General features: G+C 42.4%; 1 protein-coding gene and 16 non-coding genes across 18 annotated transcripts in view; all 17 read left to right on the forward strand.

The window, feature by feature from the left end:
• ablim3 (actin binding LIM protein family, member 3) overlaps nt 1-24113 on the forward strand; it is a 108397-nt gene that overhangs the window by 39645 nt on the left and 44639 nt on the right. The window lies entirely within an intron of this gene.
• Nucleotides 266-347, forward strand: trnar-ucu (transfer RNA arginine (anticodon UCU)). The gene has a single exon. It is a non-coding gene; the product is annotated as a tRNA-Arg (tRNA).
• Nucleotides 574-655, forward strand: trnas-gcu (transfer RNA serine (anticodon GCU)). Its single transcript has one exon. It is a non-coding gene; the product is annotated as a tRNA-Ser (tRNA).
• Nucleotides 775-856, forward strand: trnas-gcu (transfer RNA serine (anticodon GCU)). The gene has a single exon. It is a non-coding gene; the product is annotated as a tRNA-Ser (tRNA).
• Nucleotides 1084-1166, forward strand: trnas-gcu (transfer RNA serine (anticodon GCU)). The gene has a single exon. It is a non-coding gene; the product is annotated as a tRNA-Ser (tRNA).
• Nucleotides 1282-1363, forward strand: trnas-gcu (transfer RNA serine (anticodon GCU)). The gene has a single exon. It is a non-coding gene; the product is annotated as a tRNA-Ser (tRNA).
• On the forward strand, nt 1791-1872 carry trnas-gcu (transfer RNA serine (anticodon GCU)). Its single transcript has one exon. It is a non-coding gene; the product is annotated as a tRNA-Ser (tRNA).
• On the forward strand, nt 2713-2794 carry trnas-gcu (transfer RNA serine (anticodon GCU)). Its single transcript has one exon. It is a non-coding gene; the product is annotated as a tRNA-Ser (tRNA).
• On the forward strand, nt 3022-3104 carry trnas-gcu (transfer RNA serine (anticodon GCU)). The gene has a single exon. It is a non-coding gene; the product is annotated as a tRNA-Ser (tRNA).
• Nucleotides 3220-3301, forward strand: trnas-gcu (transfer RNA serine (anticodon GCU)). The gene has a single exon. It is a non-coding gene; the product is annotated as a tRNA-Ser (tRNA).
• On the forward strand, nt 3421-3505 carry trnas-gcu (transfer RNA serine (anticodon GCU)). Its single transcript has one exon. It is a non-coding gene; the product is annotated as a tRNA-Ser (tRNA).
• On the forward strand, nt 3622-3703 carry trnar-ucu (transfer RNA arginine (anticodon UCU)). Its single transcript has one exon. It is a non-coding gene; the product is annotated as a tRNA-Arg (tRNA).
• trnas-gcu (transfer RNA serine (anticodon GCU)) lies at nt 3930-4011 on the forward strand. The gene has a single exon. It is a non-coding gene; the product is annotated as a tRNA-Ser (tRNA).
• On the forward strand, nt 4440-4521 carry trnas-gcu (transfer RNA serine (anticodon GCU)). Its single transcript has one exon. It is a non-coding gene; the product is annotated as a tRNA-Ser (tRNA).
• trnas-gcu (transfer RNA serine (anticodon GCU)) lies at nt 5233-5314 on the forward strand. The gene has a single exon. It is a non-coding gene; the product is annotated as a tRNA-Ser (tRNA).
• trnas-gcu (transfer RNA serine (anticodon GCU)) lies at nt 6227-6308 on the forward strand. The gene has a single exon. It is a non-coding gene; the product is annotated as a tRNA-Ser (tRNA).
• Nucleotides 6428-6509, forward strand: trnas-gcu (transfer RNA serine (anticodon GCU)). The gene has a single exon. It is a non-coding gene; the product is annotated as a tRNA-Ser (tRNA).

Here is a 24113-nt window from a genome sequence, read left to right on the forward strand (position 1 = left end):
CTTCAGACGGTGTGGGTGATGCTCAAGAGTTATGGGGCACTGGACAGTTTGACAAGGAGAAGAGGATGAGGTAACCGAGTAAATAAAGGTGATGGACTGCTAATCCCTTGTGTTCTACTCGCATGGGCTCAAATCCCATCCTCATCGTGGTTAGCATTTTCAACACTACTTTGCTACTTTAAGAACACTTTCAGCAGTGTCCCTCAGAGGGTGTGGGTGATGCTCATGAGTTATGGGGCACTGGACTCTTTGGCAAGGAGAAGCAGATGAGGTGACCGAGTGATTAAGGTGATGGACTTCTAATCCATTGTGTTCTACACGCATAGGTTTGAATCCCATCCTCATCGTGGTTAGTATTTTCAACACTACTTTAATACTTTGAGAACACTTTCAGCATTTTTCCTCACAGGATATGGGTGATGCTCAAGAGTTATGGGGCACTGGACTGTCCTTTGTCACCAATTCTTCTAATAACATCCATTGAAATTTATTGGTGCAGAAGAAGCGCCATCATTCACGTGGACCTCAGTGTCTCATTGTATGGGGAACTTGACTGTTTGACAAGTAGAAGAAGATGAGGTGACCGAGTGGTTAAGGTGATGGACTGCTAATCCATTGTGTTCTACACGCATGGGTTTGAATCTCATCCTCATCGTGGTTTAGTATTTTCAGCACTACTCGGCTACTTTAAGAACACTTTCAGCAGTGTACTTCAGAGGGTGTGGGTGATGCTCAAGAGTTATGGGGCACTGGACTGTTTGACAAGAAAAAGCAGATGAGGTGACCGAGTGGTTAAGGTGATGGACTGCTAATCCATTGTGTTCTACACGCATGGGTTCGAATCCCATCCTCGTCGTGGTTTAGTATTTTCGACACTACTTTGCTACTTTAAGAACATTTTCAGCAGTGTCCTTCGGAGGGTGTGGGTGATGCTCAAGAGTTATGGGGCACTGGACTGTCCTTCGTCACCAGTTCTTCTAATAACGTCTATTGAAATTTATGGGTGCAGAAGAAGCTCCATCATCCACGTGGACCTCAGTGTCTCATTGTATGGGGCACTGGCCTTTTTGACAAGGAGAAGAAGATGAGGTGACCGAGTAAATAAAGGTGATGGACTGCTAATCCATTGTGTTCTACACGCATGGGTTTGAATCCCATCCTCATCGCTGTTTAGTATTTTCAACACTACTCTGCTACTTTAAGAACACTTTCAGCAGTGTCCCTGAGTGTGGGTGATGCTCAAGAGTTATGGGGCACTGGACTGTTTGACAAGGAAAAGCAGATGAGGTGACTGAGTGGATAAGGTGATGGACTGCTAATCCATTGTGTTCTACATGCATGGGTTCGAATCCCATCCTCAACGTGGTTTAGTATTTTCGACACTACTTTGCTACTTTAAGAACACTTTCAGCAGAGACCTTCAGACGGTGTGGGTGATGCTCAAGAGTTATGGGGCACTGGACAGTTTGACAAGGAGAAGCAGATGAGGTGACCGAGTGGTTAAGGTGAAGTACTGCTAATCCATTGTGTTCTACACTCTTGGGTTTGAAACCCATCCTCCTCGTGTTTAGTACTTTCAACACTACTTTGCTACTTTAAGAACACTTTCAGCAGTGTCCTTCAGAGGGTGTGGGTGATGCTCAAGAGTTATGTGGCACTGGACTGTCCTTGGTCACCAGTTCTTCTAATAACATCCATTGAAATTTATGGGTACAGAAGAAGCTTCTTCATCCACGTGGACCTCAGTGTCTCATTGTATGAGGCACTGGACTGTTTGACAAGTAGAAGAAGATGAGGTGACCGAGTGGTTAAGGTGATGGACTGCTAATCCATTGTGTTCTACACGCATGGGTTCGAATCCCATCCTCATCGTGGTTTAGTATTTTCAGCACTACTCTGCTACTTAAAGAACACTTTCAGCAGTGTACCTCGTAGGGCAGAGGTGGGCATTGAGGGCCAGAGTCCTGCAGGTTTTGCAGGTTGCCTTTCTCCAACACAGCTGATATATGATCAGCTCATCAGCAAGCTCTGCATAAGCCTGATAATGAGCCTGTTGATTGGAATCAGCTTGCGTTGGAAGTGAGAAACCTCCAAAACCTGCAGGACTACGGCCCTCGAGGACAGAGGTTGCCCACCTCTGTCGTAGGGTGTGGGTGATGCTCAAGATTTATGGGGCACTGGACAGTTTGACAAGGAGAAGCAGATGAGGTGACCGAGTGGTTAAGGTGAAGTACTGCTAATCCATTGTGTTCTACATGCATGGGTTCGAATCCCATCATCATCGTGGTTTAGTATTTTCGACACTACTTTGCTACTTTAAGAACACTTTCAGCAGTGTCCCTCAGACGGTGTGGGTGATGCTCAAGAGTTATGGGGCACTGGACTGTCCTTTGTCACCAGTTCTTCTAATAACGTCCATTGAAATTTATGGGTGCAGAAGAAGCTCCGTCATCCACGTGGACCTCAGTGTCTCATTGTATTGGGCACTGGACTGTTTGACAAGTAGAAAAATATGAGGTGACCGATTGGTTAAGGTGATGGACTGCTAATCCCTTGTGTTCTACATGCATGGGTTCGAATTCCATCCTCATCGTGGTTTAGTATGTTCAGCACTACTCGGCTCCTTTAAGAACACTTTCAGCAGTGTACTTCAGAGGGTGTGGGTGATGCTCAAGAGTTATGGGGCACTGGACTGTTTGACAAGAAAAAGCAGATGAGGTGACCGAGTGGTTAAGGTGATGGACTGCTAATCCATTGTGTTCTACACGCATGGGTTCGAATCCCATCCTCATCGTGGTTTAGTATTTTCGACACTACTTTGCTACTTTAAGAACATTTTCAGCAGTGTCCTTCGGAGGGTGTGGGTGATGCTCAAGAGTTATGGGGCACTGGACTGTCCTTTGTCACCAGTTCTTCTAATAACGTCCATTGAAATTTATGGGTGCAGAAGAAGCTCCATCATCCACGTGGACCTCAGTGTCTCATTGTATGGGGCACTGGCCTTTTTGACAAGGAGAAGAAGATGAGGTGACCGAGTAAATAAAGGTGATGGACTGCTAATCCATTGTGTTCTACACGCATGGGTTTGAATCCCATCCTCATCGCTGTTTAGTATTTTCAACACTACTCTGCTACTTTAAGAACACTTTCAGCAGTGTCCCTGAGTGTGGGTGATGCTCAAGAGTTATGGGGCACTGGACTGTTTGACAAGGAAAAGCAGATGAGGTGACCGAGTGGTTAAGGTGATGGACTGCTAATCCATTGTGTTCTACACGCATGGGTTCGAATCCCATTCTCATCGTTATTTAGTGTTTTCAGCACTACTTTGCTACTATTAGAACACTTTCAGCAGTGTCCCTCGGAGGATGTGGGTGATGCTCAAGAGTTATGGGGCACTGGACTCTTTGACAAGTAGAAGAAGATGAGGTGACCGAGTGGTTAAGGTGATGGACTGCTAATCCATTGTGTTCTACACGCATGGGTTCGAATCCCATCCTCAATGTCGTTTAGTATTTTCGACACTACTTTGCTACTTTAAGAACACTTTCAGCAGTGTCCTTCAGACGGTGTGGGTGATGCTCAAGAGTTATGGGGCACTGGACAGTTTGACAAGGAGAAGAGGATGAGGTGACCGAGTGATTAAGGTGATGGACTTCTAATCCATTGTGTTCTACACGCATAGGTTTGAATCCCATCCTCATCGTGGTTAGTATTTTCAACACTACTTTAATACTTTGAGAACACTTTCAGCATTTTTCCTCACAGGATATGGGTGATGCTCAAGAGTTATGGGGCACTGGACTGTCCTTTGTCACCACTTCTTCTAATAACATCTATTGAAATTTATTGGTGCAGAAGAAGCGCCATCATTCACGTGGACCTCAGTGTCTCATTGTATGGGGAACTTGACTGTTTGACAAGTAGAAGAAGATGAGGTGACCGAGTGGTTAAGGTGATGGACTGCTAATCCATTGTGTTCTACACGCATGGGTTTGAATCTCATCCTCATCGTGGTTTAGTATTTTCAGCACTACTCTGCTACTTTAAGAACGCTTTCAGCAGTGTCCCTCAGAGGGTGTGGGTGATGCTCAAGAGTTATGGGGCAATGGACTGTCCTTTGTTACCAGTTATTCTAATAACGTCCATTGAAATTTATGGGTGCAGAAGAAGCTTCTTCATCCACGTGGACCTCAGTGTCTCATTGTATTGGGCACTGGACTGTTTGACAAGTAGATGAAGATGAGGTGACCGAGTGGTTAAGGTGATGGACTGCTAATCCATTGTGTTCTACACGCATGATTTCGAATCCCATCCTCATAGCTGTTTAGTATTTGCAACACTACTCTGCTACCTTAAGAACACTTTCAGCAGTGTCCCTCAGAGGGTGTGGGTGATGCTCAAGAGTTATGGGGCACTAGACTGTTTGACAAAGAAAAGCAGATGAGTTGACTGAGTGGTTAAGGTGATGGACTGCTAATCCATTGTGTTCTACACGCATGGGTTCGAATCCCATCCTCATCGTGCTTTAGTCTTTTTGACACTACTTTGCTACTTTAAGAACACTTTCAGCAGTGTCCCTCTGAGGGTGTGGGTGACGCTCAAGAGTTATGGGGCACTGGACTGTTTGACAAGGAAAAGCAGATGAGGTGACCGAGTGGATAAGGTGATGGACTGCTGTTCTACACTCATTGGTTCGAATCCCATCCTCATCGTGGTTAGTATTTTCAACCCTACTTTACTACTTTGAGAACCCTTTCAGAAGTTTCCCTCACAGGATATGGGTGATGCTCAAGAGTGGACTGTCCTTTGTCACCAGTTCTTCTAATAAGTCCATTGAAATTTATGGGTGCAGAAGAAGCTCCAATATCCACGTGGACCTCAGTGTATCATTGTATGGGGCACTGGACTCTTTGACAAGGAGAAGAAGATGAGGTGACTGAGACCAAGTTGATGGACTGCTAATCCATTGTGTTCTGCATGCATGGGTTCCAATTCCATCCTCATCGTGGTTAGCATTTTCAACTCTACTTTGCTACTTTGAGAACACTTTCAGCAGTTTCCCTCACAGGATATGGGTGATGCTCAAGAGTTATGGGGCACTGGACTGTCCTTTGTCACCAGTTCTTCTAATAACGTCCATTGAAATTTATGGGTGCAGAAGAAGCTCCATCATACACGTGGACCTCAGTGTCTCATTGTATGGGGCACTGGACTGTTTGACAAGTAGAAGAAGATGAGGTGACCGAGTGGCTGAGGTGATGGACTGCTAATCCATTGTGTTCTACACGCATGGGTTCAAATCCCATCCTCATCGTGGTTTAGTATTTTCAACACTACTCTGCTACTTTAAGAACACTTTCAGCAGTGTCCCTCGGAGGGTGTGGTCGATGCTCAAGAGGTACGGGGCATTGGACTGCCCTTTGTCACCAGTTCTTATAATAACCTATACTGGATACTTTTTAGTGCAGAAGAAGCTCCATCATCCACCTGGACCTCAGTGTCTCATTGTAATGTGCTTATGCAGCCAAACGGTAGCTGCGTTGTAAATACAGACACCCGATTGGCTGTGCAACACAGATCAGGAAGTGAAGTGCTTCAAGTGGAGAACGACTCATTATTTTTGCAGCAAAACAAGTTCTTCAGTGTTCTACACCCATGGGTTCGAATCTCCTCCTCATTGTGGTTTAGTATTTTCAACGCTACTTTGAGAACACTTTCAGCAGTTTCCCTCACAGGATATGGGTGATACTCAAGAGTTATGGGACACTGGACTGTAATTTGTCACCAGTTCTTCTAATAACGTCCATTGAAATTTCTGGGTGTCGAAGAAGCTCCATCATCCACCTGGACCCCAGTGTCTCATTGTAATGTGCTTATGCAGCCAAACGGTAGCTGTGTTGTAAATACAGACACCCGATTGGCTGTGCAACACAAATCAGTGGTGATGGACTGCTAATCCATTGTGTTCTACACTCATGGGTTTGAAATCCATCCTCATCGTGTTTAGTACTTTCAACACTACTTTGCTACTTTAAGAACACTTTCAGCAGTGTCCCTCAGAGGGTTTGGGTGATGCTCAAGAGTTATGGGGCACTGGACTGTCCTTTGTCACCAGTTCTTCTAATAACGTCCATTGAAATTTATGGGTGCAGAAGAAGCTCCGTCATCCACGTGGACCTCAGTGTCTCATTGTATGGGGCACTGGACTGTTTGACAAGTAGAAGAAGATGAGGTGACCGAGTGGTTAAGGTGATGGACTGCTAATCCATTGTGTTCTACACGCAAGGGTTCGAAGCCCGTCCTCATCGTGGTTTACTATTTTCAACACTACTTTGATACTTTAAGAACAGTTTCAGCAGTGTCACTCAGAGGGTGTGGGTGATGCTCAAGAGTTATGTGGCACTGGACTGTTTGACAAGGAGAAGCAGATGAGGTGACTGAGTGGTTAAGGTGATGGACTGCTAATCCATTGTGTTCTACACGCATGGGTTCGAATCCCATCCTCATCGTGTTTAGTACTTTCAACACTACTTTGCTACTTTGAAAACGCTTTCAGCAGTTTCCCTCACAGAATATGGGTGACACTCAAGAGTTATGGGGTACTAGACTGTCCTTTGTCACCAGTTCTTCTAATAACGTCCATTGAAATTAATGTGTGCAGAAGAAGCTGCATCATCCACGTGGACCTCAGTGTCTTATTGTATGGGGCACTGGACTGTTTGACAAGGAAAAGAAGATGAGGTGACCGAGTGGTTAAGACGATGGACTGCTAATCCATTGTGTTCTACACGCATAGTTTTGAATCCCATCCTCATCGTGGTTTAGTATTTTCAACACTACTGTGCTACTTTAAGAACACTCTCAGCAGTGTCCCTCAGAGGGTGTGGTCGATGCTCAAGAGGTACGGGGCACTGGACTGTTTGACAAGGAGAAGGAGATGAGGTGACCGAGTGGTTAAGATGATGGACTGTTAATCCATTGTAACTCAAGATTTATGGTGCACTGGACTGTCCTTTGTAACCAATTCTTCTAATAACCTATACTGGATTTTGTTAGTGCCGAAGAAGCTCCATCATCCACCTGGACCTCAGTGTAATGTGCTTATGCAGCTCAACGATTAAAGCTCTTCAAATACTATGACGTTTGTGAGATCCCTGATTATCAGTTGTTGTTTATATCATTGTCATCTGGCAGGTCAGATATAATTGGCGGCAGGCCAATTTCGGCCCACAGATCGGACATTGCCGTTGCCATGATCCAAAGTTAATTTAATGAACCAGGTGCATGATGTGGGGCCGCCTGGCGGATGAAATGATGGTTGAATGTCACCATTCCCAGAGCGCTCGAGCAGAGGGCGGAAGTGGGAAGCAGAGACGGACGGCCACCACTCTTGCCGGAAGCTTGGCGGCCCCATCCTTGCTGATGAGATGCCACAGTAAGTGGATAAAGGGCTGTCCGAAAAGGCACTTTTAATGATCAGCCCATGCACAGGGAGTCTCGTGAAGAGGTCCCTAAGGTGCACGAGGTACTCGTCCACCGAGGAGCTGGCAATGAGGATGTCATTCAAATAATTAAAAATAAAGGCCCTCTGAGCACCGTGTCCATCAGCCTTTGAAATGTCTGGGCTGCATTTTTCAGTCCAAAAGGTATCTGCAGGAACTCAAACAGCCTGGGGAACTGGGGAACTCGTTGAGGAGGCGCTGAAACTTATCACCCCCGGAGAGTGAGTATTAGAGACCGCCATATGTCGTCTCGTGACGGATACAAGGTATTGAAACTAAAGTTTGTGCTTCCACCAACCGGCCCCCCTCGACGTCCACCAGCAGACCGTGTGCGCACAGGAAATCAGTACCATCCATCCATCCATCCATCCATTTTCTTGACCGCTTTTCCTCACAAGGGTCGCGGGGGTGCTGGAGCCTATCCCAGCTGGCTTTGGAAATCAGTACCAATGATGGCAAAGGAGATGTCAGGCGTGACGAAGTCCCACGAGTAACGTTTTCCGACGAAACACAAGTCCACTGTCTTTGTGCCATAAAAGTGAATAGGGGTGTAGTCCGCAGAAGTAAGGGGGGCCATGCGTCCTGCCGGCAGCATCGCTTGCTGAGGCCGGCAGCACACTCCTCGTAGCGCCGGTGTCACAAAGGAACTTGAGGCCGAAGAGGGAATCTACTAAAAACAACAGCCGGTCTTTCACACCTGCGCCCATGGCTGCTACAGGGCGCAGGATTTAGCGCTTCCCGCACCTTCATAACTGCAAGGGGAACAGCACCACTTGGCCTTAGCACCGAAGCAAGCATGGAAATAGCACATTCCCTGGGTACTATGACCTTCAGTGGTAGCGGGGCTCCTTCTTGCCCGCCCCCTGTTGTCCAGGGGAGTGTAACTACGTGTTGGAGCAAGCACATCGGTAGCATAATGTTGGGTGGCGAGGAAGAAGCGGTCCACCTCCTCCGCTAAAGCACGTGGCACAGTGATAGTGGTGTTGGCGAGAGCAGTCTGAACATGGGGCGGCAAGTGGCAGAGAAACAGCTCCATAAAAAGAAAGTTTGGCTCCTCATAGCCCAGGAGGTTCAGCATCCACTCCATGAGCTCAGAAGGCTTACTGTCCCCCAGCCCTCTGATAGCGAAAAGTCGTAGAGCATGCTCTGACCGTGACAGCTCGAATATCTTAAGGAGAAGAGCCTTGAATGTCGCATACTTGAACTGAGCAGGAGGTGACGTGACGAATCCCACCACTCTTGCACCAGTAGCACTTCCAGCGCCGAAACAACGTAGTATTAGCGCGTGTCGTCATCAGTAATGCCGCTCAGCGCGAACTGAGCTTCCGCCTGCGCGAACCAGGCAGCCGCGGACGTCTCCCAAAACCCCTGCAGACTTCAGAACTGACGTCGGTAGTGCCGAAGCCAAGGAGACGCAGGAGGAGTGTCACAAAAGACTTTACTTAACATCACTTAACAACCAAAACAGGAAGTCCGTCACTCTAACTTCCCCCTCGTGAACACACTCAACAAACATCAGTTCCGTGGGGGAATTATCAACGAACGCCACACCCATTACTCCATATTGACAGACATCATTTTGAGCTGCACTACTGGTGTCACATTACCAACTACTAAAACAAAAGACCTGAACACAGACGGAATATATGTTCAATCTTTTGACGGATAGTTCGGTGGGTAGTTTGAGCGAACTGAATGTTCAACGAATATATAGACATTAGCCAACATTAACTTGCTTTGTCTGTGTTTAAAGCTTACTTATCATTCAGATGGTTCTTGGTGGCAGAGAAGCGTCAGCAAATGTTTGGAAGACACACACGGACTTGGGTATGAATTCATATGTAAGTCCGGCACATGTGTTGTCAAAATTCAGTTACCACAACCCAACCACAGCACTTATTAAAGTGGGAGTCAACCGTAAACATTTCTTGACAATAATATGTTATGTGACCTCACTGGTCTAAACATGACATTCTGATTAATATTACATTTGTTGACTAAGTTTTATGAAGCATGATCCAGCAATTTTTATCCATTACAGTGGGCGGCCATATTGCCACTTGCTGTCAACAGAAGATGACATAACTGTTGCTCAGGGCTCAGGCAATGACCAATCACAGCTCACAGTTATTTTCTGAAGCTGAGCTGTGATTGGTTGTTACCTGAGACCTGAGCAACTGTAATGAAATCTTCAGTCGACAGCACGTGGCAAAATGGCCGCCCCTGACGGCTAGATTTTGCTGCTTATTTCATATTCCACTAACACAATACTGTATCAACCAGAAGACAATATTTAGACTAGTGGGGCTACATAGAACATATTGACAAAATTATTTTTGGTGGTTGATTCCCTTTTAAACGTCTCTTCACATTCCAGCTGTCAATACACCTTTATTGTGATGAAGTGCAACAACAACAGTGGATTTACTGTAACTGTGCACTAATGACATTTTCAACTAAGTGAAATTAAAAAAGTACTCTCTGTAAAAGCGCACATGCCTGTTTTTTTTATTTATTTTTATTTTAACAACATAATTCCGTAGTGGTACAGTATATAATCCATGTGTAAGTGCGGTGCCCCCGCTTGTAGTGTGTCCATTTGGCTTGCAAAATCCACATTTTTTAATTGAAAACTGCAATCAGAGACCGCTTATTTTGAGGCTTGTATCATAAACGAGGCATTTGGTTTATTAAAATAAATCAAATTGATACAATTAAAATAAATGGCCCAAAAATAATACTGATATCGGCTGCCGTTGCAAGAACCAATACCTTGAAATGAGGCCGGGTGTCGGTCCTCGCTCATCCATAAAATTACAACATTACAGGTGATCACAGATGTTGCAAAAAATTCAAAATATCAGCTGGTCGGTGTGAAGTCTTTTTTCATTATCATTTTTCACACCATCCGTTTGTCTATTTGTTTCTGTCTGTCTTCAGATTAGTGCTCATAACTTTGTTAGGGATGTAGCAAAAATAGATGTGCGCTATAGAGAGCATATTGTTCAAATCATCTCTCAGCTTGTGTAGTTTGTGTATTACAACAGCATTATGTCATTCTACACTAGACGAAGACACGGAGGGCTACTCCTAGGGGACTTGTGACACGTTCCTCACATGTACCTGTATCACATACACACACACGCACTGATGTCACTTGCATTGCATGAATCCATATGTGAATTTGTGAGTGCATTTGAGCGAACACATGCACTATCGCTGTGGTTGTTAAGGGTTGCTGTGGTAACGGTCTGATAGGGCACCCGTGCCCTGGTTGGTGGATATTCTCAGCATCTCTATGGCACTATTAACCAATCACAGGGCACCATTTGTGCCCCAGAGAAAAAAAGGGGTGGTGAACACAGGAAGACAGAAGAGGAAAGAGGGGGGTGGGGGTAGGGTTGTTTGTGGCGACAAAACATGACATCATAACTTTGGTCTAATATCGAGTGTGGTTTATATTTCTCCTACTCCTCTGCCATTCCCTACTACTCGTTGTTTCGTTACAGTAAGAGCAAGCCTTCACGGATGAACATCAAACAGCCCTCTCATGTTTCAGAGAGCGCTCCCCATCCTAGTGAGGTAATGGGGCATTATTGTGTGGCCAGACAATTCCACATCCCGGGCTATAATGTGCTCTCCTATGCGGGCCTCTGCTCAGCCAGCAGTTTTCCACAGCTTTTATTGTTCCATGTCTAACTGACCCCTCCACGCACAAATGTCCTGTGTGTTCTTTTGAACTTTCAAAACTCTATGCCTCCATGCTTGTTGCTGGTACTGTCTGTTTTGTTTAGTATATTTGCAAAGGGCTGCAAATAAAGATGCATCATTAGAGGTTACGTTTTGCTTCTGTAGCTCAATTGCTTAGCCACCACTCCATCTCTTATCCTCTCCCTCAGTTTTTTTCTTATGGTTTCTTTCCTTCCTGCTGACTGCCACTCAACCATGAAATCAATTTCTCATCATGGGACAGGATGACATTGGCATGCGTGGTGTGTGGAGGCAAATGGCAAATGCCATATCACCAGGGTGACAATCCTGTGTCAACAGATAATTGTCTTCTCGATCACTTGTGTTTATGAATTTAAGACATGGGTGTGCTGAAACATTTGATTTTGTTCTTTGGCTGTTTTTTTGTCCTCAGAGAATAATTGAGTATTCTGGGATTAGTAACTGTGTTGGCCTCTGTTACATTGTTGTCATTGTAAAACTATAATCGATATTTCCAGTTTTCCTTGGCCTCCCTCCGCCTGTCTCTGTATTCCAGTCTGATATTTGCTCAAAAGAGCTGACTGTGCCCTATTGAATGATTGTGACTGTATAGTGTCTAGACTTTAGACTATAATTGGACTGTAATTGCCTGTATTGTAACCATTGAATCTCATACAGCGTAAAGTCCTTTATCGAATCGATTATCTTATAAAATGGTTATATCTTGCTTTGTGGTCGGTTGTACACACAGACAAAGGAGTAAACCAAATGTTGCTTTTTATCGCATACCTACTAATGAAGACAAAATACGTCAATTGATAGCAGCAATCAACAGAAAGAACTGGCAGCCCACAAAGTATTCACTGATTTGTAGCGATAATTTTTTGCGAGGTTAGTAGATAAATGTTTTAATTAGTAGCTAAATGTTCATACATTTTACTAGTAAACGTACACTCTAACAAAGATTGTAACAGAGGTGTCGAATTGCGTGTTTCAAATCACATTAACGAAACAGATAGTTAGCGTCCACTCCAACTGCACGAACACACAGCTTAGTTTTAAAATTCACCTTCTTCAAAACTATTAAGCGCATTTCACTATTTAATAATGGGGGTTTTCCTCTTTGTGCTTGGGGTTTTTCACTCTGGATCCGCAGTCATATTCATGAAATTACCGCATAGCTTGCCACTACGACAGTTATTTGTTCCATGCTAGTAAACAAAGTAACATAACATCATCACAGTGTTTCAATATAGAACGGACTGTGTAAAAATAAGTCAGTTAGCATGATAAACAAGTTTTACCTTTGCATTACGAGGTATATTGTCCCCCGGTGTGAGCGTAGCATCTCGTCCCAGAGAACTAGCCAGCGACAAGCTTTTGAATCAGCCCCGGTGTAAGGAGAACAGACGGCATTGACTGCATAATGATATAGGTCGTGCGCTGTGAATTCCGGCAAAGTCGGCGATTTGATTAACTTGGTAAAAACAGCAGGCAACAGAAGGTAAAGGGCTGTTTTCAAACTAGCGATCTCCAACTTAAGTAAATATCACGCTCTCTGAGTCCCGACTAAATGCAATTTCGACTGACAGGCGACCTTCGGTTGAAGTAGTAGATTCCATGGCTCAATGCACAATAATAACTTTTAATTTGTAAAATAGCAGTCGTTAAGTCACTAAGTCGCTCCGGGTCACGTCCACTTCCATTCAAAAATCATTTCCTTCCACCGTGCATCATAGGGCAGTCACGTGATCACGTGACGTCGGTGCAAATGGTCAATCCACAGTTTCTTTGGAAAGAGGAGGGTCAGAGTTTTTCTTAACTTTTCTTAACGTAACTTAAGTTACGTCTTCGTTTGTCAACTGTGGCTGTCGCTTTAAGATCGAGCACGTACTCACACGTGCACCATTAACAAGCCTGACGCAGAAGCTGCCGTTAAGCTTTGAGCCAGAGGTGGTGAGTACTACTATATTATAATAATAATAATAATAATAATAATAATAATAATAATAATAATAATAATAATAATAATAATAATAACAACAACAACAACAACAACAACATCATCATCATCATCTTCTTCTTCTTCATCTTATTATTATTATTATTATTATAGTTATTATTATTATTTGTAGTAGTAGTAGTAGTAGTAGAAGACTTAGACCTTTCAAGGGAAGAAATTTGGAATTTAGGCTTCAGACTTCAGGCAGTAATTAGTCCAAATTTGTACATTATGAGGCGTAACAGGAGAGCCATGTCTTTCCTTTACACACAAGACAATGAGGTAGGAAAACAAACAGGTCAGTCGGACAGTTTCTAAGAGGCTGTTGATAGCAAAATAATTTTCTTAAGGGTGTTTATAATGCAAAGAAATTGAGCCACACTTGTGACACATCAACAACAATGGAGTTTGTATTGTTATCTATCCATTTTCTTAACCGCTTATTCCTCACAAATTGTGCTATATGACTAGTAAAAGATACACATGCACAGGGATCAGGTTCTTATCTGTGGCTGAAAGCCAGCTGAAAGCCAGTGTTATCCCCTATGAAGACCTCAACAAGACAGTGTAAGCTACCAATGTGTGGTGGGAGTTACTATGCAGTGCGTAAAAACCTGTAGGAATCTTAGAGTGTAAATGAGGTGACAGTCAGGGAGTTAACATAATCTAAAGAGTTGTGTCACTGTCAGTGGCCACAAAGCTTTTCTCTGGAATTTTTCAATTGTAGTTCGTGCCACAATAGTATTGCAGTAACAAGCAACTATAACAAAAAGGAACTATGATAATTATTCAAAGTGTAATACTGTCACACAGGGATGTGTAATATTGGCAAACAATTTGGCAGTTAATGGCAAGAGCAAAGAAGCTATCAAGCAACTACATCCCGTAGGTGTGTCTGACTTGGTTCCTAACTGAAAGGGCAGCGTAGGCCAGGGTGCCATGTGGACAAGGTCAAGAGAACACCACCCGTGTCCAGGGGCCCAAGACAATCCGCCAACTCCACAGAGGCCCCCACCCGCCAACATGGCCTGACCCAGGGATCAGTCACCACCCGGGAGGGCAACAGCCTGCAACCGACGAGCCAGGTCAGCCACACCAGCTGGAAAAGAGGACGGGCGGGTACGCCTGAGAGTGGGCCAGACCCTAGGGGTCATGCCATGAACCTCATGATTACACACCTCCCAACTGGTCACTGAAGCTTCCGTCAGCACAAATTAACAAGCAGTTTGTGTGTGTAGTTTGTGGCTCTCTTAGCACCTCCCAGTTTAGCAGCAGCTTTACTAGATGACATGGTGTTGAATTACAGACTGACTCAACACACACTTTGTGGCCCATGGACAGTGTGCACATTCACTGTTTATGAATTGTAATTTATACTCTTAGGTTGCAACAGAGACTGAGTGCCTTTATTTGACAAACGTAAATTAACACCATTGCAAATAAAAAAAGAAGTGGCCATTTGAACTTTGCCATATCTTTTTTTTCATGAAGTTAGTTTAGACAAATACTAGGGCTCGACTGCTTCTCTTAATTGCATCATGTCAGTAGTTTGTTTCAACACGTTTCAGCCAGTACGACCTCCCTTAAAACATCATTAATCCCATCAATCATCCTCTGCATTCATAACTTCTCTCTATACTGCTGTCTGATGTCACATGCAGCATAAACAAGACTCAGCTGACAAAAAGAGCAATTAAAAGACAAAGAGAGGTTATGAAAAAACAAAACAAAGAGAAACACAGTAAAAAGCGGGGGGTTTACATGCAAGGGTCGCTTCCTGTAGCTATAGCAACCACTGTTACGCTAGTCCAATCACCACGCCAAAGCCCAGTTGCTAGGGAGAGAAGTGAGTGTGGGAGGCAATGGGACTTCTCCCCAATGGCTCTCCAGGATGCACGATGCATGACAGAGATTAATTGTCTGCTTGTCCATGTCAAACGTCACTGTAGTGAGGGATTTTCACACAATACTGCCTTGATTATTGTCTTTATACATATGTGCGTATGTGTGTGTTAAATTATCAGTGTGTGCCAAAACATCCAGCTCTGTCAGACAATAAACCCGGCCTTGCTCTCCGTATTCATACACAAGTGAAGGTTGCGCGTCCCTTGTAATTTATTTTTGAATTTGAATTCATTCATTTTGAATTTGAATTCATTCATCCCTTTTCACCATTTAACGAATCGCTCATCAGCCCTCAGAGGTCCTCAGCAGCTTGACTGGATTGAAGCGACTCCAGTGGGCACCCATCTGTCTCCATCCAAAAACCACTGCCAAGCGCCAAAAGAGAGAAGTCATTCATGCACAGCATTACTCCACACTAGAATTTTGCTTTCAGTCGCCACCTGCTGTCTTTGTTTACATCATCCTTGTCCTTATCCATTCTTTTAGGCAACATTATGTGTATTTATATGTTAGAATGGATATTCTTTTAAGTTTTTTCTAATGTAGTGAGAAGTCACACACATGATATCATCATACAACATTGTGTATGTGTGTGTGTGTATATATATATAAATATATATATATATATATATATAAATATATATATATATATATATATATATATATATATATATATATATATATATATATATATAACTTTTAATGTAGGATTAATGTAGCTTTTGATGGGAAAGAAACCGTTCCTTAGGATTGCGAATCCTCAACTTGAGCAGATGCTTTATGTTTATACAGTAAAACTGAAGCAGTGAAGTTGAGCACTAGTGAGTGCCATTTAACGGCCACTCATAAGGTCTTGTCAGACTTAATCTCAGTGAGCCTCTGAAACACTCGAAAGGTCGTGTATACTCGGGACAGGACAGCAGTCAATGCCAGAACATATACAGTACAAAAAAAACATTCACACCTATACTAAATATAGTCTTGGTAAACTACACACAGGAGGGCCTGAGATGATTCAAACCCAGAACTTGCTCAGTGTACTGACAGAGAACACTATTGTGGTTAAATTTGAATATTAATTTATTTTTATGCGCGTATGATGCCTAAAATGACATATTTATTTAATCAAGGCTTTAAGAAGCAACTCTTTGTTTCATGATTTCTGACTGGAAAATATGATTTCTATATTCAGACAAATTGGAGGTTCTCTGGTGTGACAGAAGACAATACCACACTCAAATCTTATCAGAACAGGTTGAAATTGGTTATACAGAAGGAGAATCTCCATAATACAGAAGCATATTGCTGCCACACCAGAAAAAAAGTTCATAGATTCATTAGTTATAATGTCATACGTTTTACATAATAATGTGATAACTTAGCACATTAAAACGTGATAAGTTTGACTTCCATATGGCATAACATTTTTTATCATGTTAAAACATGAAATTATTACTTTAAAATGTTTAACAGATCACGTTCAAATGTGATAAGTTTGCATTTGCATTTGGCATAAGAAGAAGCAATTTCTTCTGGTTCAGGTCAAGTCTTATAATTCAAAACTACTTGCTACGTAACTACTAATACTGTACCTTAAAAAAAAAAATGTAAAAAAAGAACACGTGTTTAAAATGTTTTAAGATTTAAAAATGATTTAAGATTAAAAATTTAAAAAAGACACCGGGCTACATAGGGCTCTGCCAGTGACCTGATCTGGAAATAATTGCTTAATTTTGCAAAGATTAATGCAGAAGCCAAACTTATGACATTTTTATATAACTTATCACATTGTGTGAAACTAATCACGTTGTATCATGGTGTTTAACTTTTTTTCCTGGTGTGGCAACAATTACATATTTTGGATCAACTGTACCAGGATGCATAAATTCCAAGTGTTTGTATAATTTGATGGTGACAAGCATTTTAATTTTGAATTATCTGCTCTCTTTTTGAGTGATGTTGAATTTATTTAGTTCTTTTTCAATACAGTAGTCATCTGGATTACTGCATACTTATACATCATACTTAGTCATTGTCACCAGATTGATTCTGCACGTTTTCATTACAAACCCAATTCCCAAAAAGTTGGGACACTGTACAAATTGTGAATAAAAACTGAATGCAATTATGTGGAAGTGCCAAGTTTTAATATTTTATTCAGAATAGAACATAGAGAACAGGTCAAAAGTTTAAACTGAGAAAATGTATAATTTTAAGGGAAAACTATGTTGATTTTAAACTTGTCAACAAATCTCAAAAAAGTTGGGACAAGGCCATTTTCACCACTGTGAGGCATCCCCTCTTCTTACAACAACAGTCTGCAAACGTCTGGGGATCGAGGAGACAAGTTTCTAGAGTTTAGAAATAGTTAAATAAAAATTGTCTAACACGCGTCTCTCTAATTGTTCAACTGTCTTGGGCTTTCTTTGTTGCACCTTCCCTAAGTGAAGGAAGTGGGCTGCAGGCTGGCCATTTCAATACCCGGATCCTTTTCCTACGCCGCCATGATGTTGTAATTGGTGCTGCATGTGGTCTGGCATTATCGTGTTGAGAAATGCAAGATCTTCTCTGAAAGTGATGATGCCTGGATGGGAGCATACTGTATGTTGTTCTCCAATCTGAATATACCTTTCTGCATTGACGATGCCTTTCCAGATGTGGAAGCTGCCCATGCCATACACTCATGCAACCCTATACCATCACAGATGCAGGCTTATAAACTGAGTGCTGATAACAACTTGGGGTGTCCTTGTCCTCTTTAGTCAGTATGATATAGCGCCCCAGTTTTCCACAAAGAACTTGGAATTGTGATTCGTCTGACCACAAAACAGGTTTCCACTTTGCCACACTCCATTTTAAATAACCCCTGGCCCAGAGAAACACCTGCGCTTCTTGGTCTGATTTAGAAATGGCTTCTTCTTTGTACTGTAGACTTTCATCTGGCAACGGCGGATGGCACGGTGGATTGTGTTCACCCACAATGTTTTCTGGAAGTATTGCTGAGCCCTTTCTGTGATTTCCCTTACAGTAAGCATTCCTGTTTGTGCTGCAGTGCCGTTTAAGGGCCCGAAGATCATAGGCATCCAGTAAGGTTTTTCGGCCTTGACCCTTACACACAGAGATTATTCCAGATTCTCTGAATCTTTGGATGATGTTATGCACTGTAGATGATGATTACTTCAACTTTTTTGCAATTTTTCACTGGTAAACACCTTTCCAATATTTCTCCACTATCTTTCTATGCAACATTGGAAGAATTGGTGATTCTCTACCCATCTTCGCTTCTGAGAGACGCTGCCACCCCGAGAAACTCTTTTTTTACTCCAGTCAAGTTGCCAATAGACCTCATTATGTTTTTTTTTTATAAGTGCAATTGACTTTTCCAGCCTCTTATTGCTACCTGTCCCAACTTTTTTGTTGTTGATTTTTTGGCACCATGAAGTTTACCATCAACATATTTTCCCCTTAAAACCATACATTTTCTCAATTTAAACTTTTGACCTGTCATCTATGTTCTTTTCCGAACAAAATATTGAAATTTGGCACTTCCAAATAATTGCATTCAGTTTTTATTTACAATTTGTATAGTGTCCCAATTTTTGGGGAATTGGGTTTTGCACCTACCGGTAAATATTATGATCTGCATTTTGATGTATGCTTGCATCAACCAGTTTTCTAGTGTTTACTGTAGAAGTCAATCAGATCATGATCATCTTAAAAATAACAACTTATTTCCAGTTCATTCACTCACAATAAGGGATTGAAATTTATAAGTTTGTACTGAATGACATGGTTTCCAATCTGCCTCAAAAGACATCTGCTGTTGTTTGCAATTCAGATAATTCCTCCACCACCTCTGGGTGCCCATCAACAAAATTCACAATTGGCCACCCATTAAATATTGTCATTATACCTGTTAAATTGAGCATTTCAGCATTGAGCTGAAAGCCTTTACTTCTATGCAGCCTGACATTATAGCTGACTTGGCTTCAGCTTTTTTCTCACATCTGTATGACTCTTTTCTCTACCACGTGATGTGGTATGACTTTAGAATAGTCTGCTAACATGTCAAGTTATTTATTGCTCGGGGTTTTTAGAGGAACACACAGCATCATCCTTGTAGCTCAGTTGGGAGAATACCTCCTCTGCTTAAAGGGTTTAATCCAAGTTTTCCTTCATTACCATTTAAAATGCCCTGAAAAGTTCACAGCAGAACTTAAACAATTTCATTGTGCAGCGAGATTATTTCAAGTTACTACACAAAGATGACTTTTTATACCATACAGCACATGCATAATTAGCTTCAATGACAGTCACAGTGAGATATAGCAGTGTGATGAGTAGATGTAAGAGGCGTGTGTGCTAATGGGAAAAAAGTGGACACCTCGTGGTCACCCTACAACACTTTTGAAGCAGAAACTTAAAAACTGAGACACAGGAAGAGAGAGAAAAAAATCAAGGAGAGAGTCGAAGTATCTGGACTATTTTAGCTTTCTAGCCTGAGCTGACTTGAGATGGGAATTTTAATTGCCTCTGTTGGCAGGAGATAAATACCCAATCACCCAGACCCCCTGTTGATGTCTAATCAGTGTGGTTCGAATAACCACAGCTTCTGACACCAGCCCATGTGTTAACCTCCAATCATTAGGCCCATGATCTCTCACCAAGTCCTTGAATGAGCAAAAACGAGAAACATGAAGTCAAAAGAGCCGTCTTTCACTTCCCTGCATTAGCAATCCACTCAGGGATTAATCAAATGAGCAGAATGCACTCAATTAAGTCTTTGATGTAGTTAAAGTGTTGCTAAATTCATTTTGGAAGACAATTGTGGCTAAATCTGATTATGTTTGGCAATCCTGTATAATATGTATTTCTCACTTCACAATGTCTTATTGTACGTGTGTTAACAAATTTTGAGACTGCAAGTCTCCCTTGGGTTGCCACAAAATAGCTCAAAAGCCGAGAGGCATTCACAAGACATTAAAACCGACCAGACAAGTTCCTTTTTTTTTTTTTTATTAGACTGCTGATTTGCTACCATGTGCTGCTGGTTGTGCAGCTGTAACCAAAGCCTTTCTTTCTTGAGCCAACTTAAGCTGTGCCTCTACAGGGGCAGGAACTTCAAGTTCTGACCCAACTCCACCCACACTTCTGGCAGCAAAAACATGGAAGGATTTAGACGTTTTGCTTCTGGGTAAAAAGTGAAATCTAACTTCTTGAAAGTTTTTGAAGAATAGTGGAACATACAGTTCCAATTCTAGTTAGGATACTGGTATTCATTATATCTGAAAACATTACTGAATTGTACCGAACTGCATTCCATTAAAAACTAGAAAATGCCATTTCTGTAGAAAATTCCTCAAGACAAGGATATACTACACGTATAAAAGTAGTAATGGTTTTGAAAAATGGCCCTTTATCGTATGTGGGTTTTTGCCAACGGTCTCTTCTTTCTACCTTTTCTCTCTGTCATTGGCAACCTAGGGAGAAATATAGCGACAATGGGTGAGGCAAACCGGCTTTTACTTGACAATCATGCCATGTTGTTAGTGGTTCAATAAAATATTGTAGGCGACACAGCAAACCTTTTTATTCCAGATAAGAACTCCATGGGTCGCATATTTGTCACAGAAAGTTTGTGCTCATCAGTTTGTGTGCGAGTATCAGGCACCAACTACAGAGCTGTCAACTGTTACGGATTGTCCCTATTTTTTAACAGATATCACCAAATGCTACCTCGTTAAGCCCGTCACCTTAAAGGGGTACTTGACTCATTTAGCCATTTTCAGCAGTAAAAAAGTTAATATTTTGTCTTCACAGTAAATTGGACTCTATTTAGAGTGGGACCAAATAGACTCAGTTTTAGAGTAATATTTACACTTGGAAGAGAGTAAAATAAAGAATTGGCTGGAAAAAGTCACTCAAGGGTTGAGGAAAAAACTCACGATCTTCCTAACTCTAGAGTGGTACCAAAGTATATAGACAAGGTTTTGGTTTCTTGAAGATAAGCAAACAGTAGGAGGGGCATAGCTCAGGTAGTAGTGTGGCAGTCTCCCAAACTTAAGGACGTGAGTTTGTTCCTCGACTCTTGAGTGACTTTTATTTTATTTTTTCCAATTCTTTACATTACTCTCTTCCAAGTGTAAATATTAGCCTACTACTACTTGGTCCCACTCAAAATAAAGTCAAATTTACTCTACAGAGTTTACTATGTAGAATTATTTTAATAAGTTAACTACTGTGTTTTTAGGTTCAATTACCACCTTTAAAAACACATTTTGTCACTTGTTGTTGACAATTTCTTCTAAAATTACATCACAGGTGCTCAGGAAACATGTAACGACCAATCACGGCTCACCTGTTTTCTGGGATTATTCATGTGATGTTTGCAAACTGAGCCATGATTGGTTGGTACCTGTTTACTGAGTACAAGTGATGGCATCATCAGTCAATAGACAGCAAATGGCAAAATGTGTTTTAAAGGTTATAATTGTACATAAAATGTTTTAAAATTATTATAGACAAAATATTAAATTTGTCCTACTGAATGGCTAAATGAGTCAAGTAACCCTTTAAGGGCCCTATTTTCATGCCCAGCGCAAGTCTAGCGCAAAGCGCAGTCTAAAACTGTGCACGTGTGGAATTTTCTTTTGGTATTTTCATAGACAGGTAGAATTGGGCTTTGTGGATGGAATGAAGCCTTTCCCTGGCCAGTCGTAGCGACAACCTTCATTAATATTAAAATCCACACACGGACAGATACTAACATGCAAATCAAATATATATATATATATATTATATATATATATATTTATTTATTTTTTTTTTTTTTTTTTCGACGGCTCCCCTCTTTGGTGGAGATTTTCATGCATGCCAGATCCACCACACCAGCATCTATCGAAACTCAGACACAATCTGCTTCTTCCTCAGGCCATTGAATCGTGGAGGCTGGTGTCTGTGGATCTCACTCTGCTTCGTCTGTCCTCCCTTCCTTTCCTCAGTCTCTCCTTTGGTCTCTTGAGGTCTCCCTGATTTGTTGGAATTTAGATGTCTCTGGGGTTGGTGGCCTGGTGGGTGGTGTGTGGTCGGTGCTGGATTTCACTTTCCTTTCTTTTCTTTGGTCCTTCCTCGGGTCTCCTGACGGCCTCATGACTCTGGCTGGAAGTGTTCGGTTTAGGTGAACGGTATATGATTTTTTAATAGGTTTTAGGTGAACTAATGAATACACACACACTTGCACGCACACACGCACAGACACATACTCACCTACATACAATTTTTTTTTTTAAAAAGAGAGCAATGTTGATGACATGTCAAATCTGCCGAGTTGGGGTGGCTACTGGGTTTGCTCTCCGGCTGGTGTGAGGCCCGGGGGTTGTGCCTTGGTGCTGCCGTGGCCTGGGGGGCCCTGGGGGGGGGGGGGGTCTGCTTGGGCTGTCCTGGCCGCGGTCGACGGCTCCCCTCTTTGGTGAGGTTTTCATGCATGCCAGATCCACTACACCAACATCTAACGAAATTCAAACACAATCTGCTTCTTCCTCTGGTCGTTGAATCGGTGAAGGCTGATGTCTGTGGATCTCACTCTGTTTCATCTATCCTTCCTTCCTTTCCTCAGTCTTTCCTTTGGTCTCTTGAGGTCTCCCCTTCTGGGGTTGGTGAAAGATTCTGGTTGATGACCCGGTGGGTAGTAGGTGATGTCTGGTCGGTGCAGGATTTCACTTTCCTTTCTTTTCTTTGATCCTTCCTCGGATCTCCTGACAACCTCACGACTAGCTGTAATTCTGAAGTATTCGGTTTAGGTGAACGGTATGGGATTTTTAATATTTTTTAGGTGAATTTATGAGCACACACACACCCGCACATGCACATACTCACGCACATTCTCACGCACCTACAAAAAAAAGGAAAAAGAGAAAAAAAAAGAGAGAGCAATGATGATGACATGTCGAATCGGTAAGATTACCGAATTAACAAGACTGAGCTCTCTCAAAAAAAGAAAAAAAAAGGAAACTGGACTACTGTTGGTCAAAGAAGGAGAGGAGGAAGGTGTCTTGGTAGGAGGAAAGATAAGAGGAACACCAAAAGTCTAGGATTGAGAGTAGCGACTTTGAATATTTGAACTATGGCAGGAAAAGGTAGAGAGCTGGTTGACATGATGCAGAGGAGGAAGGTGGACATATTGTGTGTTCAGGAGACCAGGTGGAAAGGGAGCAAAGCTCGAAGTTTAGGAGCAGGAGATTATTTTATCATGGTGTAGATAGGAAGAAAAATGGAGTAGGAGTTATCGTGAAGGAGGAGTTTGTTAATGTCCTGGAGGTAAAAGAGTGACAGATAGAGTGATGAGCCTGAAGCTAGGAAACGAAGGTGTGATGATCAATGTTTTTAGTGTGTATGCGCCACAGGTAGGATGTGAGCTGGAGGAGAAGGAGAACTTTTGGTTGGACCTTGATGAAATGTTGAGAACATCCCTAGAAGTGAGAGAGTTGTCATTGGTGCAGACTTTAATGGACACATTGGTGCAGGAAACAGAGGTGATGAGGAGGTGATGGGCAAGTTTGGTATCCAGAAGAGGAATGCAGAAGGACAGATGGTGGTTGACATTGCAAAAAGAATGGAAATGTCTGTCATGAATACTTCTTTCCAGAAGAGGCAGGAACATAGGGTGACCTACAAGAGTGGAGGTAGGAGTAAACAGGTAGACTACATCTTGTGTAGACGGTGTAATCTCAAGGAGATCAGCGACTGCAAAGTAGTGGTAGGTGAGAATGTAGCCAGACAGCATAGGATGGTAGTGTGTAAAATAACTCTGGTGGTGAGGAAGACAAAGACGGCAAAGGCAGAGCAGAGGATGAAATGGTGGATGCTGAAAAAGGAAGAGTGTTGTATGACTTTCAGGAAGGAGTTGAGACAGACTCTGGATGGTCAGGAGGTGCTTCCAGATGACTGGACAACTACAGCAAATGTGATCAGGGAGACAAGTAGGACAGTCCTTG

The sequence above is a fragment of the Vanacampus margaritifer genome, chromosome 10 (genome assembly GCF_051991255.1).
Source record: "Vanacampus margaritifer isolate UIUO_Vmar chromosome 10, RoL_Vmar_1.0, whole genome shotgun sequence".
Classification (NCBI taxonomy): domain Eukaryota; kingdom Metazoa; phylum Chordata; class Actinopteri; order Syngnathiformes; family Syngnathidae; genus Vanacampus; species Vanacampus margaritifer.